This window comes from Balearica regulorum, chromosome 1 (genome assembly GCF_011004875.1).
Source record: "Balearica regulorum gibbericeps isolate bBalReg1 chromosome 1, bBalReg1.pri, whole genome shotgun sequence".
NCBI lineage: Eukaryota > Metazoa > Chordata > Aves > Gruiformes > Gruidae > Balearica > Balearica regulorum.
In genome coordinates, this window is record NC_046184.1 from 209,209,979 (window position 1) to 209,223,686 (window position 13,708).

At 40.0% G+C, this 13,708-nt stretch overlaps 1 protein-coding gene across 3 annotated transcripts in view; it reads left to right on the plus strand.

Moving 5' to 3' along the window:
* NOX4 (NADPH oxidase 4) overlaps window positions 1-13,708 on the plus strand; it is a 110,809-nt gene that overhangs the window by 33,523 nt on the left and 63,578 nt on the right. The gene's annotated exons all lie outside the window — the stretch shown is intronic.

Genomic DNA, 13,708 nt, shown 5'->3' on the forward strand with positions numbered 1-13,708 from the left:
GATCATCCTGTCCAACCCCTCTGCTCAAGCAGGGCCACCCAGAGCCAGTAGCCCAGGACCATGTCCAGATGTTTTTTTAGTATCTCCACGGATGGAGACTCCACAGTCTCCCTGGGCAACCTGTGCCAGTGCTCCCTCACCCTCACAGTAAAAAAGTGTTTCCTGATGTTCAGAGGGAGCATCTTGTGTTTCAGTTTGTGCCCATTGCCTCTGGTCCTGTCTCTGGACACCACTGAAAAGAGCCTGGCTGCATCTTCTTTGAGCCCTCCCTGCAAGTATTTATATACATTGATAAGGTCCCCTTATGCCTTTTCCATGCTGAACAGACCAAGCTGTCTCAGCCTGTCCTCGTAGGAGAGATGCTCCAGACCCCTAAGCATCTTTATGGCCCTTGGTTGGACTCTCCCCAGTATGTCCATGTGTCTTGTACTGAGGAGCCCAGAACTGGATGTAGTGCTCCAGGTGTGGCCTCACCAGTGCTGAATAAAGGGGAGGCATTGCATCCCTTGACTTGCTGGCAATGTCACCTGTACACTCTGAAGTTCAGGCACTTGGAGATCCCAGTTTTCTCTCATGATCAGTGTGGAAGCTAGCACTTTTTAACTCCATTTTTGAAGCGTGCTTCCACTGTTTTTATTCACTAGTGTGACTCCTTGACTTTTGTTATCCATTGGAAAGGCTGGGAATGGTCATGAAGGGTTGACTCAACATCTGAGATTCCTGCAAGTGACCTGCTGGCCAGTTGTAGGTAGTTCATAGTGGACTGCTAGCTTTGTGTTGGCTTCATATCTCCATTGTCTTTGATTTCACTTTGACAAAATGCTTTCTTTTTAACGTGTTTTACTGTGCTTCTTTCACTGGTTTCTGTACACAGCTGCACACAACTGTTATATGCTGTGTAACACTTTCAGTACTGTACTCCCTTTACTTACTTTCAATAGGATAGTATTGCATCTTACAACTGAATCCGAGCAGAATACAGTCAGCGCCAAGATATTTGATCCGTAGTGGGGAGAAATGTTTTCTGTAAATTAATATTTTAGTTGAGGGTTTGTAAAGGGACAAATGATTTCTGTGTGTTTCCACTTGATGAACTCTTTTAAGGAGATCTGTCTTTCAGACCAAGTGCACCATATGGTCTGGAGATCAGACCATCCAAAGAAACATCAGAAAACTTCTTTTTAGTGCTATGCTTCCCAAGACTGACATTTCTTTACACGTCTGTGGAAGAAAGTGTGGAACTCATCTGTTCTGGAATGTCATTGTCTATAGCAATCTTTAAAGACCTTGGAAAAGCAAACAAACGTCAGCAATAGCTCCAATTTCTAGTAGAGAGGATGGTCCTTCATTACAGTTTAAATATCCAAAACATTGCTTCCACTTTCTTTAGTATACAAAGCTGCCACCTCTTATCAAAACTAAGAAAAAAAAATAGTTTATGGAGATTCTTCCTTTTTGTAATTTTTATTTTACATTTTGGAAAGTGTTTGTTTCCTCTGACTTCATTACGAACAAGGAGAGACTCAGGCTTGCAGTTTATGGTAGCACTGGCTTTCTTTCCATCTCCATCTTACATTTTCCATTAGTATTGAGTTCCCCCTCTTTCCAGAGCCTTAACCACACTACTGATTATTTGCAGCGGCATGAAACCATAGTACTGACCATGTACAGCTGTGTACTTCCTTTTTTTTGCTAATGAATGACTTCAGAAGTAGGTTCCTGTTTAGAATATATATTAGTGTCTTACAAGAGAAGTCACCTTGAATGCTCTGTTTTTGGAATTTCTTGCATTGGCATGAAGCAATTGGCAGTAAGCCTAGTGCAAATGGCCTTGTGTTTTGCAGATGTTAAGTGCTTCAGAAGATGTGCTGGGTCTTTTCATGTGGCCTCTGCTGAATCTACTACAGAGTCAATGCAAGCCACGAACTCTCACAAGCTGCAGTTCGACAGCTTGGCTACCCAAAGGCTGGTGTCTGCTCCCAGCACCTCATAAAGCTTGGTAACCTTATTGTTTTAGTAGTGTTGATTTGCTTGTGGCAAAAGAAGGTAGGAAACAATTACATCACTTCATGTGGAACTTAGATTGTGACAGACCTTGAAATAAGGACAAGACCAAGAGACAAATTCTTCTAAATTTGGAGGTGGCTCAGATCTGAGGTTTGAAAACTTCGGCTCTGCAACAACATCCACAAATACAGGATCAAACAGTCTGTTACCTCAAATTTGTGACAGTTTTGGTTGTCACAATCTGCTGTCATGCCCCTGTTTCCCCTTGGAACTGAAATCTATGTTGCACAAAGATAGAAGATAATGTTCCGCTGTTGTAGCGTGAATTCAGAGCTCACTTAAACTGCTGGCTGAATAGCTTAAAGTTTAAAATCCTTCTGATGCATGCAAGGATCAGTGCAAACTGTTCAAAACTGTTTTTTCAGTGAGTACCATCTAAACCAGAAGTACCACCTTTGAGGAGAAAAGAAAATTAGTCCCGATGGTACATGCGGTAGAGAACTGAGTCCTTCATCAAAGCTTCTTTACTGCTGCCTTTTACAGTGGTGGCTGTGGAGGAAAGCATAGCGGGTGCCGTAGTGATTGAATTGAGTCAGTTTGCAGTATCCTCTTTGCTGAAGTTGAACTGCTGATGGAAAAGCTTCGTTAAGTTTTGTTTTATGGCAACAACATAGATCTGCTATTTGGAATAGTAATTTATCTATTTTTTTTTTCAGCTAAAATGTTGGTTCTCAAGAGACTGTCCTCTTTTATTTCTGACAATTGCGTGTGTGTATAATAAATGATCTTCTCGGATATTTTCACACTTCACCATAACAGATATCTGTAGTATTACTTTAGCACCCGAGACATGAGACATCAGAGTTTTATGCATTATATGTACACACTGAGACAACATCTCCTCTAGACTGGCACTCTTGTTGTGCAAAACAGAAAAAGGGGAGTGCTTTTGGCTAATCCGTACTTCTGTAGTATGAGGGCGAGAGACTCTTCCAAGAGACTTTCAGGACAGAAGCCAAGCCTTAAATTGTCTGAATCACATGACTGCATTGACTGGAGAAGGTGCTAGAGTTAGTCCCTGGGAATCCCCCCTCAGATGCTGTGGGTGCTGGAGAGGAGGGAGGCTTTGGGAGTTTCTGGGAGCTGAATTCTGCACTCTGTGGTTCTTGTCTAGTGATTTCAGTGACCCAACCACAATTCCTTTCTTCATTGAAGTCACTCAGGCAAATAATCCATGTTGAATTTCTCTGAGATTCGGGACATCGTTTTGTTGGAAGCAATGAAACAATAAATTTAGCCCACTAAGCTCAGGCTCTTCAGGCAGAGAAAAAGCATTGCCTGGTCTGTATAGGTCAACCTTCACTGACTGATTTTACATAGAGGTTTCATTCCTTTCTCCATCATTCTTCCTGACCCAGTACTGTTGGTAGGATGCCCCCTCCACTCCTGCAGTTCCCCTTTAGGCATCCAGAATCCCTTTTGGAAACAATTAAAAAGTCACCTGCTATTAAGATAAAAGGCTTAATATGGAGCTGTTAATCTATATTTTAAGAAGGTGACTCTCAATGGAGAAAGAGTACCACCTCTTCTGCTCTTGTGAACAGTGTCTTTGTACTTTACTTATATCTATAAAGCTGTCCAGGACCTCGTTTGTTGTTCTAGGAAATATATATATCCTGAGCTTGGCGTTGTCTTTTCAGATAATACCATTTTGGCATAGAAATTGTCCTTCAGTGACTTTTTTTTAATTAACACATCTATGTATCCCAAGATACTCTTGTTGATAGTCAGACATGGGTAACTTGTGTAAACTCTTGCTGAGCTTTCTCTGTCTCTCTGTTTAAGATGTACTTTGCTTACCCACTGATTAGTAGTTTTACAACATAGAGCTAATAGAGGCGGATGGCATGGAAGTGGCACATATAAAACAAAAAATAAAACCAAAACAAAGAACCCAAAGCAAAAATCCCAGCCTTCAGACTCCCAGACTTTATGAAATATCTGCTTTATATTAGCAGATGTGGCTACTTCTTCAGATCCTCCAAAGAGTTTTGGCTCTTCATTCGATGTCTAGATCCTAGTTCTGGTAGCAGGTCAGCAGAGATTAACTACCTGCAACAGGTAGTTTGAAACTTTCTTTGAGACTAGAAATTTTCTACTGTGTTACAATGTACTCTGACCTCCCCTACTTAAGTGCTACATAACAAATCTGCTTTTAAATCCCATTGAAGTAGAAGCTGGAAGAGTCTGGTAATAAAAAGCTCCAAGAACTTCTGCTCTTTTGCTGGCTCTCCACCTTTTTGTGCAGATGGTTAATTTGAAGCAGATCACATCAAGAGGATTTGTAGTGCGACGTCTTCCTTCCTTCCCTTCTCTTCCCCATACAGTTCTGTATGAGTAAGTAAAGAAGTCTCTGCTCATATATGTGGATGGTCAAATCTTTGCCATCACATTTACAGCACGTAGCCAGTTAGGGAGACAGCATGTGTGCGTTTTTTTAATAAGTCAATGCTGAGTTTTGAGGAAGGAGGAGGACGTTTGCATATGCAGATACTCAGATCCGCAGACAAAATCCAAATATATACTGTTGAGGAAGAATACATTGTTGGATCAATATCCAAATAAAAATTCTATAAAGTAGTAATTACTGAACCCCAGGGAGAGAAACTCTTAGGTCTATTAATTATCTCAGAGTAGGTAGAAGTACCTGAAAGAAGTTTCTGGATGTACATGAAAAATTATAGTACTGTACCTAAATGTCTCAAAGCTACTACTTATTCATACATTTTCTACCTTTAAGACTTTAGGTTTGATCTGGGTTTTTTTGTAGACTGAGTTTTCCTTGTTACCTCCGCACCTCTATTGAAGTCCATTTGGTATCTGGCTTTAGGCATGATGGGGTTACAAGCTGATGGCCCTGACCTGTACATTTACATTTTTGGGCTTGATGCCTTGTCAGAAAAGTCTCAGCAAATAATCATAGAATCATTTTGGTTGGAAAAGATCTTAAAGATCATGAAGTCCAACCGTTAAATAGTAATATGTTGAAATATGTTGATATTTCTGATATCTAATACATGAGTATAAACAATGTCACAAGTAACACATCTGCTTTTGTAAAAGAAAAACAGTTTTTTGTAGAGCCAGCGTTGTCTTTATCCCTGGATAAGCCAGAGTTCATTTAAAATCAGTGAAGGTATTAACAGTCTAGCAGTGAAGTTTTAGCTCTGAGCTTCTTTTAAGCAAGAAATTTTGTACTGCGCAAGGAGCAGAGCTGGAGATGATGGAGAAACAGATGCCCCATACTGTAAACTTGAGAAACAAACTATCCACAACAGCAAAACCCTAGGGCCAAATTCTGAAATACTGCATAAAAAAAATTGAAAAAATTATTGGAAGTTTGCCTCAGTAAAAAGTATGTAAGGACAAGAGCTAAGTTCATACTGACAGATAAATACAATAAAAACAAAATCTAACATGATGACATTCTAGTAAGATTTGTTAAATATCTTGTGCAAATGGTTGTGAAACTTGTCTTTATGAGATGATTTACAGAGCATTCAGAGAAATGCAGATATTGTGAAGTATCTTGTTGGCAAACTAAAGAAATCCCTAGAGCTTGTCTGCTCTTCGTAGAAGTAGAAAATCTAGCAGCTGTTTGAAAAAGAATTTAAGTAAAACAAAAATAGAATAGATTAATATTTCAGATGTCTTTAGTATTTCCTTAGACTTGTTTGTTTTGGTTTTGGGCTTAATAGTTTTGGGGTCTGTATAAAAGCCCTAAGAAAACCTTCACTTTCATTTAAACTTACAAATTTGACTCTTTTGGATCAAGGGAACACAGAAATTGTTACGTTCAAATTCACTAAATCCTGAGTCCTCCTTCAGCAGATACTTTAAACAGAAGGCATCAGATCTTTTGTGAGCAAGTGTTTGTTTTTTTGTTTTCTGGGGGGTTTTTTGTTTGTTTTGTTTCTTTTTTTTCTTCCTGATACTACGAAAGTGAATTTAGAATATATAACAAGCACATACTGACATTAGCAGAGAAGCGTGTTTTCTCCCGTCAGAGGTAGTGCTTCCAGGCTAACTGCTAGGTCAAGTTAGAGAAAGGTCTAGGAAGTGCAGGAGAATGTCGAAATGAAAAAAAAAAAAAACCAAAACCCTGAACCAAACCAACCAAGCACAACTTTTTAAGCATGAATACAATTAACATGTGGACAAAGTATTAGAGGAAATGAAGCGCCCAGCCCTAAAATGAAGACCAGCTGACTGGCTGGGATCTGTGCTTTAGCCTGGCAAAATACTGTGTGTGCTTGTAGAGTTTGGAGGGACACGGTGTTCTTCAACATGTTGGTGATCTGACTAGAAATTCTAACGATCCTTTGATGGTTCTTTCTACGAGCACCTCACAGCACTGCAAGCGGGTTAGCATGAGCCCGGACATGGCCCATAGTTTATTTTTTTTCTCAAGGATAATGAAGATGGAGCCTTTTGTGCCATTCAGTTTCCTTGTTCATGCATTTCTCAGCTCATCACGGCGTTGCTTGACAATGTGTCTGCATACCCTTGGAGGACTTGGAGAGGCAGCGCTGGGCAGAAACATTGCTCTGCTGCCTTTTACTCCTTCAGGGACAAAAGTTTGCATCCTGAGCATCCCATAAGGTTGTGGTTTGTTTTTTTCACTAGGTAGCAACTTGAAATGCATAAACTATATGGACTGAATGTTGCTAGGACATTTTTACTGTGTTCTAGGGAGTTGGATTTGATGATCCTTATAAGTCCCTTCTAACTTGAGATATTCTGTGATTCTGTGAAATGTAACGTGTCTGTTGGGCTGAAAGGGTGGTCAGCAAGTTTTTGACCTTGGTTAAGCTGCCGAGGCGAAGAAATACTGACTGGTCTGTAGAAGTGTAGCTTTGTAATGCATCTGTAGCAGGAAAATTTTATGGGGTCAGGCTACTACAGCCTTACTAGAAAACAAATAAAGTAATTTTATATTATTTATTCAACATTGTAGATATTTTATTCAACACTATTTTACACTTCCAACTATTGGTCTATTTACAATCCTAAGACATCTATTAGAGTAAAGATTTGTGTTTTCTTGTGGTGCAAGAGTGAAATCAAGGAACAAACGCTCATAGATTGAGACCAAAAGAAAAAAAGATTGTTTTGAACACTGAGAGTAATTTAATAACTGAGGCTGCAGGGACTGAAGTAGCAAATGCTGAACTACGGACTCACAGGAATTAGTGGGTGTGGGTTTGTGTTTTATATTACAGAAGTTAGACCCCAGATGACCAGAATGATCCTACTTGACACTGCAGCTGACCAGTGATGCATCCTGAGCATCCCGCAGTGTTATGGTGTGTTTTTTCCACTAGCTAGACTGCAGGTGTTTGGAATTGTACAGCAAGGAGTATAGGGGAATAGAAAGAGAAAGGGAAAAGTGTTTGGGATATGTTTCTGCAGCTGGGCTGCTTGCAAGGTGTCAGCTCCGCAGTGGGAGCGTTCTGGCTGAAGCAATGAGTATTCAAGGCATGGTGGTCTCGCCTTCATCATCCAGACACCCTTGATACTTAAATCGTGTTCCGTCGTTAGGATTTCCCCACATTCAGAGATGTTATAATGTCTGCTGATGTCTGCCAGTTAAATTAGGATAACCGTAAGGCCAAGGCTCTAGCAGGGAGAGCTTTTAGCCAAAATTCTATCTGTGAAGTAACACGAAACAGAAAAATACACAGAGCCATTTTAGGGTATCTCATAGCCTTTCAGGCAGAGATGTGTTTAAAAGATCAAGTTTTTTTCCTCTGAAATTTGCTTCTTATGGGATTCATTAGTTAAAACACGGGTAGCCCAGTGCAACAGAGTTCACCTCCTGTGAGTCAGACTAAAGTCTAGCTACTATTTTTTGGCTACCTTTATATAGCATGCCTGTGTTTGTCATCACTCCTCTTCATTTTCTAATGTTGGGATGAATCATTTTAGGAATGTTTATATCAGTTCTGTATGAAACCAGACAAGCTACAGCTTACTGAGCTTCCAAGGTTCACATTTTCTTGTCAGTTGACCAAGTTGAAAGCCTTTTTATTTTTTTTCCCCTGTATAGGAGGGAAAATAAGTTGGTTGGGTTTAGTTCTTCTCTTCCCCTCCCCACCAATTCTGCCTCTTTCCCTAATGTGCTGTCTTTAACGTGCTCTTCTTGACCTGTGTAAGGGTTTGTCTGAGTCTGGAGCAAGGATGGGGTGATGGTGGGGGCTCGTGGTGCAGCTGGTTCATGCTGGCAGGCAGGCAGAGGCCTGGAAGCAGAGCAGGGGCTCAGCGGTGTTTACAGTCCCTGCCAGGATATCTGCAAATCCATATTAGGATCATACTGTGGCTTTTTTCCCAAAAGTGAAAGCCTTCTTTGAAGGAGTTTCCCTTTATTTAAACAAACCGCAATGAGCTTTTTAGTTCCCGAAAATCAGGCTAAGATGAGGTTTCGCTTTGTTCTTCCAGCTGTGGCACAGATTTTCTGTGCACCTTTGGGCACTATTCAGGCCACCTAACACAGAAGTTGGTGTTCACTGTGGTGCATCAGCTTGGGAGCGGTATTTCCCCCGGAATTTGTAAGGAGCTTTATTTGCAGAGCCACATGGGAATAAATAGCTTGGGCATCCCTTTCATCTCCTTTTTTCTGGTAATAGATATTCTGCAGTTTTATGCTGGTGTATGCATCACCGCTTCCGAGACAGTGACGTAATCAAAACCTAACATCTCTCTAAAGAGTCTTGCAATTCTTATGATAGAGATGTACAGAAGAACTGGAAACTTTTCAGGAATTAACTGAAATTAATAATCGATTTTCTTGCTAGTTTGCTGCTGTTGACTCACCTTGAATCGCTGCACCCCAAGGTCTAAAAAGAGTGTTTTATAGTATTTCAGCAGAATTTAATACCATTAAAATTACTTTAATAGGATTTGTCCTGTTTCTTGTTCAGGGCAGGATTATTGACTGGGAATAGATACTAATGATGTTAAATATTTGGGGTATTTTTTGCTGCAAACACAGATGCTGATAACATAGTTTTCATTTGCTATATGTTGTGCGCTCATACTCACAGATTTCTCCACTGCTCATTGCCTTCAGTAGATTTTTTATACCAATATAAAGCAGGCGTAAAGCGTTACCACTATGATCTAACAGTTCACTCACTTGGTGTTCATATAAAAGCAAGGCATAGAAGACAACTGAGAATCGTGTTCACAATGTAAAACTGATAAATAAAATACATTTCATGTATGTATTAATCTAGTAGTGCATTAAACATTAAATAAATTATTAAGATTATTAAAAATTATCATCTATATTTTATCTCAGCATAGAGATAAATAGTAGAGCTACAGCTACTGGTGAGTGTAATTAATTTGGTGGTTTATAAGCGTAAATTTCTCCAGGGATTGTTGCAAATTCCCCAAGAGATAATTTGCATTTTTATTTCAAGTTAGCTTGAAAAAAAAAAAAAAACTATATTGAAAGGTGTTTTTTCATCAAGATTTAGAATAATCTGTATTCCAAAAGTTTTATCTGCATATAAAATACTATTCTCACTGCTTTGAATGTGAAAATACATACAAAAATAAAATAAAAATAGGCATTGTAAACTTGCTCACAAGTGATTAATAGCTCTGAAGAAATCTACCAACTTTCCAATGCTAAGAACATAGTTTGGTTTCTCCGGGGGTGTAAATCTGCACAGGTCTATTAAATTTAACAGAATTCCTTTGTTTTTCATTTGGTTTTGGAGGATGGCCAAATGCTGGCAGATAACCTGATTAGCGTAGATGTTCCTACCTGTACGCTTTTTAAAGGTATAGATAGCTTGAGGTTAGAATAAGATTAACATATCTGCCACAGATAATTTCTGTACCATAGCATTTTAATCAAATGAATGTGGCAAACGGAGTTCATTTAACTCTTCAAAATGTGGAAGGAACTGCTGAAAAACTTACCACTTGTGACCTTTTCTTTAACAGTGTCTAATGCCCCTTCTCATTACAAACTATTCAAGTTAGTGATTTACCTGTTTGGAAAACATTGTTTATTTAAGGAAAAGGAACTAAGAGAAAGTATTTTATTTTTTTTTTCTTATTTTAAGATTGGCTAATCTTTACAATTTTCCCTTGGGCAGTGTACTGGGCAATAGGGAAAAAACAAGGGGCTGCAGGCAGCTCTTGCCACAGTACAGTTAATAATCACCAGATTTTTTCTTAGGGCTCCTAAATTAAAAGGAGCAGGAGGAAATCCAAATACTATTTGCCAAAACACATTTGAAAACCAGTTTTAGTTGTTTTTTTTCACAAGCTGCAGAGAGGACATCATGCATTGCTGAGGCCACTGTGATATGCCTTTATTTGACCAAGGCTCATGTGCTTATTCTCTTGATTTCCAATTCAAGAGGGTGCTTCAGCTGGTGCTTATCTTCATAGAACATAAATAGATGTCAGTTTAAATGTGAGTATGAGCTGAATATAAGAAGGATCTTGAAAGAGTGTTTAGCTGTGCAGTGTTTTAAAGATGAGATAATGGCAAATTAAAAGTAGAATAGGTGATCAGAGACGTAGATATGTAAAATGGACAAGAGCATCATAATTCACAAGATTTTTGATGCTGTTTTTCATAGAACCCTCATACAGAGTTGATGAAGTGCGGAGTAGATGAATAGGCAGGGAGGTAGGTGGAAAACTGGCTGAACTCCTGGGCTGAAAGGACTGTGATCAGTAGCACAAAGACCAGCTGGAGCCCAGTCAGTAGTGGTGTACCTCAGGGGTCAGTACTGGTTTGCAAGTGATACAAAGCTGGGAAGAGTGGTTGATACACTAGGTGATTGTGCTGCCATTTGAGGGACCTTTAGAAACTGGAAAAATGGGCTGACAGTAACCTCATGAAGATCATGAGAGGGAATTGCCGAATCCTGTCTCTGATGAGCAATAACCCCAGGTGCTAGTGCATGACGGGAACTGACTGGCTGGAAAGCAGCTCAGCAGAGAATGACCAGGGTATCCTGGTGGACACCAAGTTGACCATGAGCCAGCAATGTGCCATTGCAGCAAAGGGGGCCAACAGTCTCCTGAGTTGTATTAGGCAGAGCATTGCCAACAGGTCAAGGAAGGTGACCTTTTTCTTTTGCTCAGTACTGGTGAGATACATCTGGAGCTCTGTGTCCCATTCTGGGCTCCCCAGTACAAGAGAGACAGAGACATGGGCACATTGTCATATTTGAGCACAAAGGGCCATGAAGATGATTAAGGAACTGGAGCATCTGTCATATGAGGAGAGGCTGTCATCTGTCGTATGATGGAGGAGTGAAGAAAACAGAGCCAGACTTTTCTCAGTGGCACCCAGTGACAGGACAACATAAATTGAAATATAGGAGGTTCCATCTGAACATAAGAAAAAAAAAAAAAATCACTTTTTCTGTGAGGGTGGCACAGGTTGCCCAGAGAGGCTGTGGAGTCTCCATCCTTGGAGCCATTCAAAGTACATCTGGACACTGTCCTGGGCCACCTGCTCTTGCAGACCCTGCTTGAGCAGTAGGGTTGAAGTAGCCAGTCTCCAGAGGCGCTTTCTATTCTCAGCTGTCCTACGATTCTGTGATTTCATGAGGAAGGTTAAAGAATATTTTCATTGCACTTCATGACACATGCCCAGTGATCTGTTAATAACATGGGAAAGTTTACCCACTTTCATGATTAAACTTCTGAAAAACTGTCTTTGAATATTTTCTTAAGCTCCTAGAATATATTCCCTAACAGTCTGGAAGAAGCCACGATTTAGAAACTTAATTGTGTTTACAGAGATGAGAGAGGTAAAATAAGTGTTCTGTGCAGTAAAAACATAAATACAATTTCCAAAGTTAAAATTACAGATCCATAGGAAAGTCTTACGTCAGAAGAGGCGTCTGGAGATTGTCTGGTTCAGCCTTCTGGAGCAAAGGCCACAGATGAGGTTATCCGGGGAGCTGTGAAGCTGAATTAGCAAGAGAAATTGCACTATTTCTCTGGCTATCTGTTCCATGGTGAAGAATATTTTTCTTATATTCAGAAGAAATTTCCCCTAAAGTAACTTGTGCCTCTCTTGTCCTGTCACCATGCATGGTGGTGAAGAGAGCACCTTCATCTTCTCTATAACTTTTTTTTAGGCAGATAGTGATCTCCCTGAGCCTTCTCTTCTGTGGATTACACAAGCAAATTCCCTTTTTGACCTCTCTTTGTATGTCAGGTTCTGCATTCCTCTCATCATGTTGGTGGCCCTTTGCTGGACCATCCACAATCTTTCTCTCTCTTGAACTGGGGGAAATTCACTCCGTGTAGCCCAGATGATGGGCATATTTCTTCTGGTAAGATTTGGCAGCACAAAAAGATTTTTCCAGAACTCTCTGAGGAACTCTCATACCAGTTATAGGTATCAAAATAGGCTTACTAAAGTCTAAAGAGAAATAAATCTCTTTTTTATTGGATAATTTTTCAAAGTAGTGCAGAAAGGAGATGGTCACAAGGGTAATGTAAAGGATAACAGGTTTGAACTTATTCTGGCTGGAGACAAGTGGTATCTGCCGTTAACTTTAATGGAAGGAGGGAATGACAGACAATTTTATAGAAGATGTGCTGAACTGGGACTGTGTATAGTTGGACTAAGAAAATCACACAACCTCCTGTGAAACAGAGAGGCCTGGGACAGCCCAGACTGAAAAATGAACTCTGCTAAAGGCTCTTACAGAAGCTCCCAGGAGAACAGATCTTTTTGCGGCCAATAAGCATCTTTTCTGGCCAAGAGGCTGCTTACCTACTTTTATATGGAGAATTGTTTTTGATATTTTTTTTGGAAGACATTGCAGCTAGCTACAGCAAATACTGGCCTCATTGTGTGAGGTTTGACTGCATCCCTCCCTTGATGCCATTTGTTTGAAGGCTAAGACTTGCTGAAATAATTCTAAGTTTCTGTACCAAATTTTTATAGGAAAACTTGAAAGATGACAGTGATTTAAATGTGAGTCTGTCTAGTAATCAGTACTCTTAACAAGAATGCTCTTCCCCTTTAGGAAAATGGAATGATTAGCCAGAACATTGTATTCCCTGTTCTAGGTTTGCCAAGATGTAGAGAATACTTTTATCTGTGTCTACTGCTAAATAAGGAACGGATAGGAACTGATCCTCAGCCCTGAGGCCAGTGGTTTCCCCTCCACAACAGGTTATCTTGGGAACGCTAATGGCAATGGTCCAGAACAGAGCCAAGAAGTGTCCTCACAAGTGTGGTGGATGTTTGAGTATTTGGTGCTTGGATTCACTATCTGGGCCTCTTTTATTTATAATATAGATGCGTTCCTTGAATTTAAGCCCTCTCCTCAGAACTCATATTTGTCTGTAGCAGTAGAGAGACAGGAGTGTCATCTGTTGGGTGTTGGACTCATGATGGAGCTTGGATCAATCGTTAACAGGTTCTAAGAAAGGCATCAAAACTCAGTAGTAATATTTTCTATCATAAATAAACCAATGACAGTGATTTATAGAAGGGAAGTGAAGAATCTTTTCTTGAGGAATAGTTGTCTTGTTTAAGTGTGAAATCATTTGGTGTACCTGCAAAAGCTGTCCAGACAGTGCATTTGAAATCTCCCTGTAGCTAACAAGGAATGAAACTGAGGGGGCTCCTTAGACCTTTAAC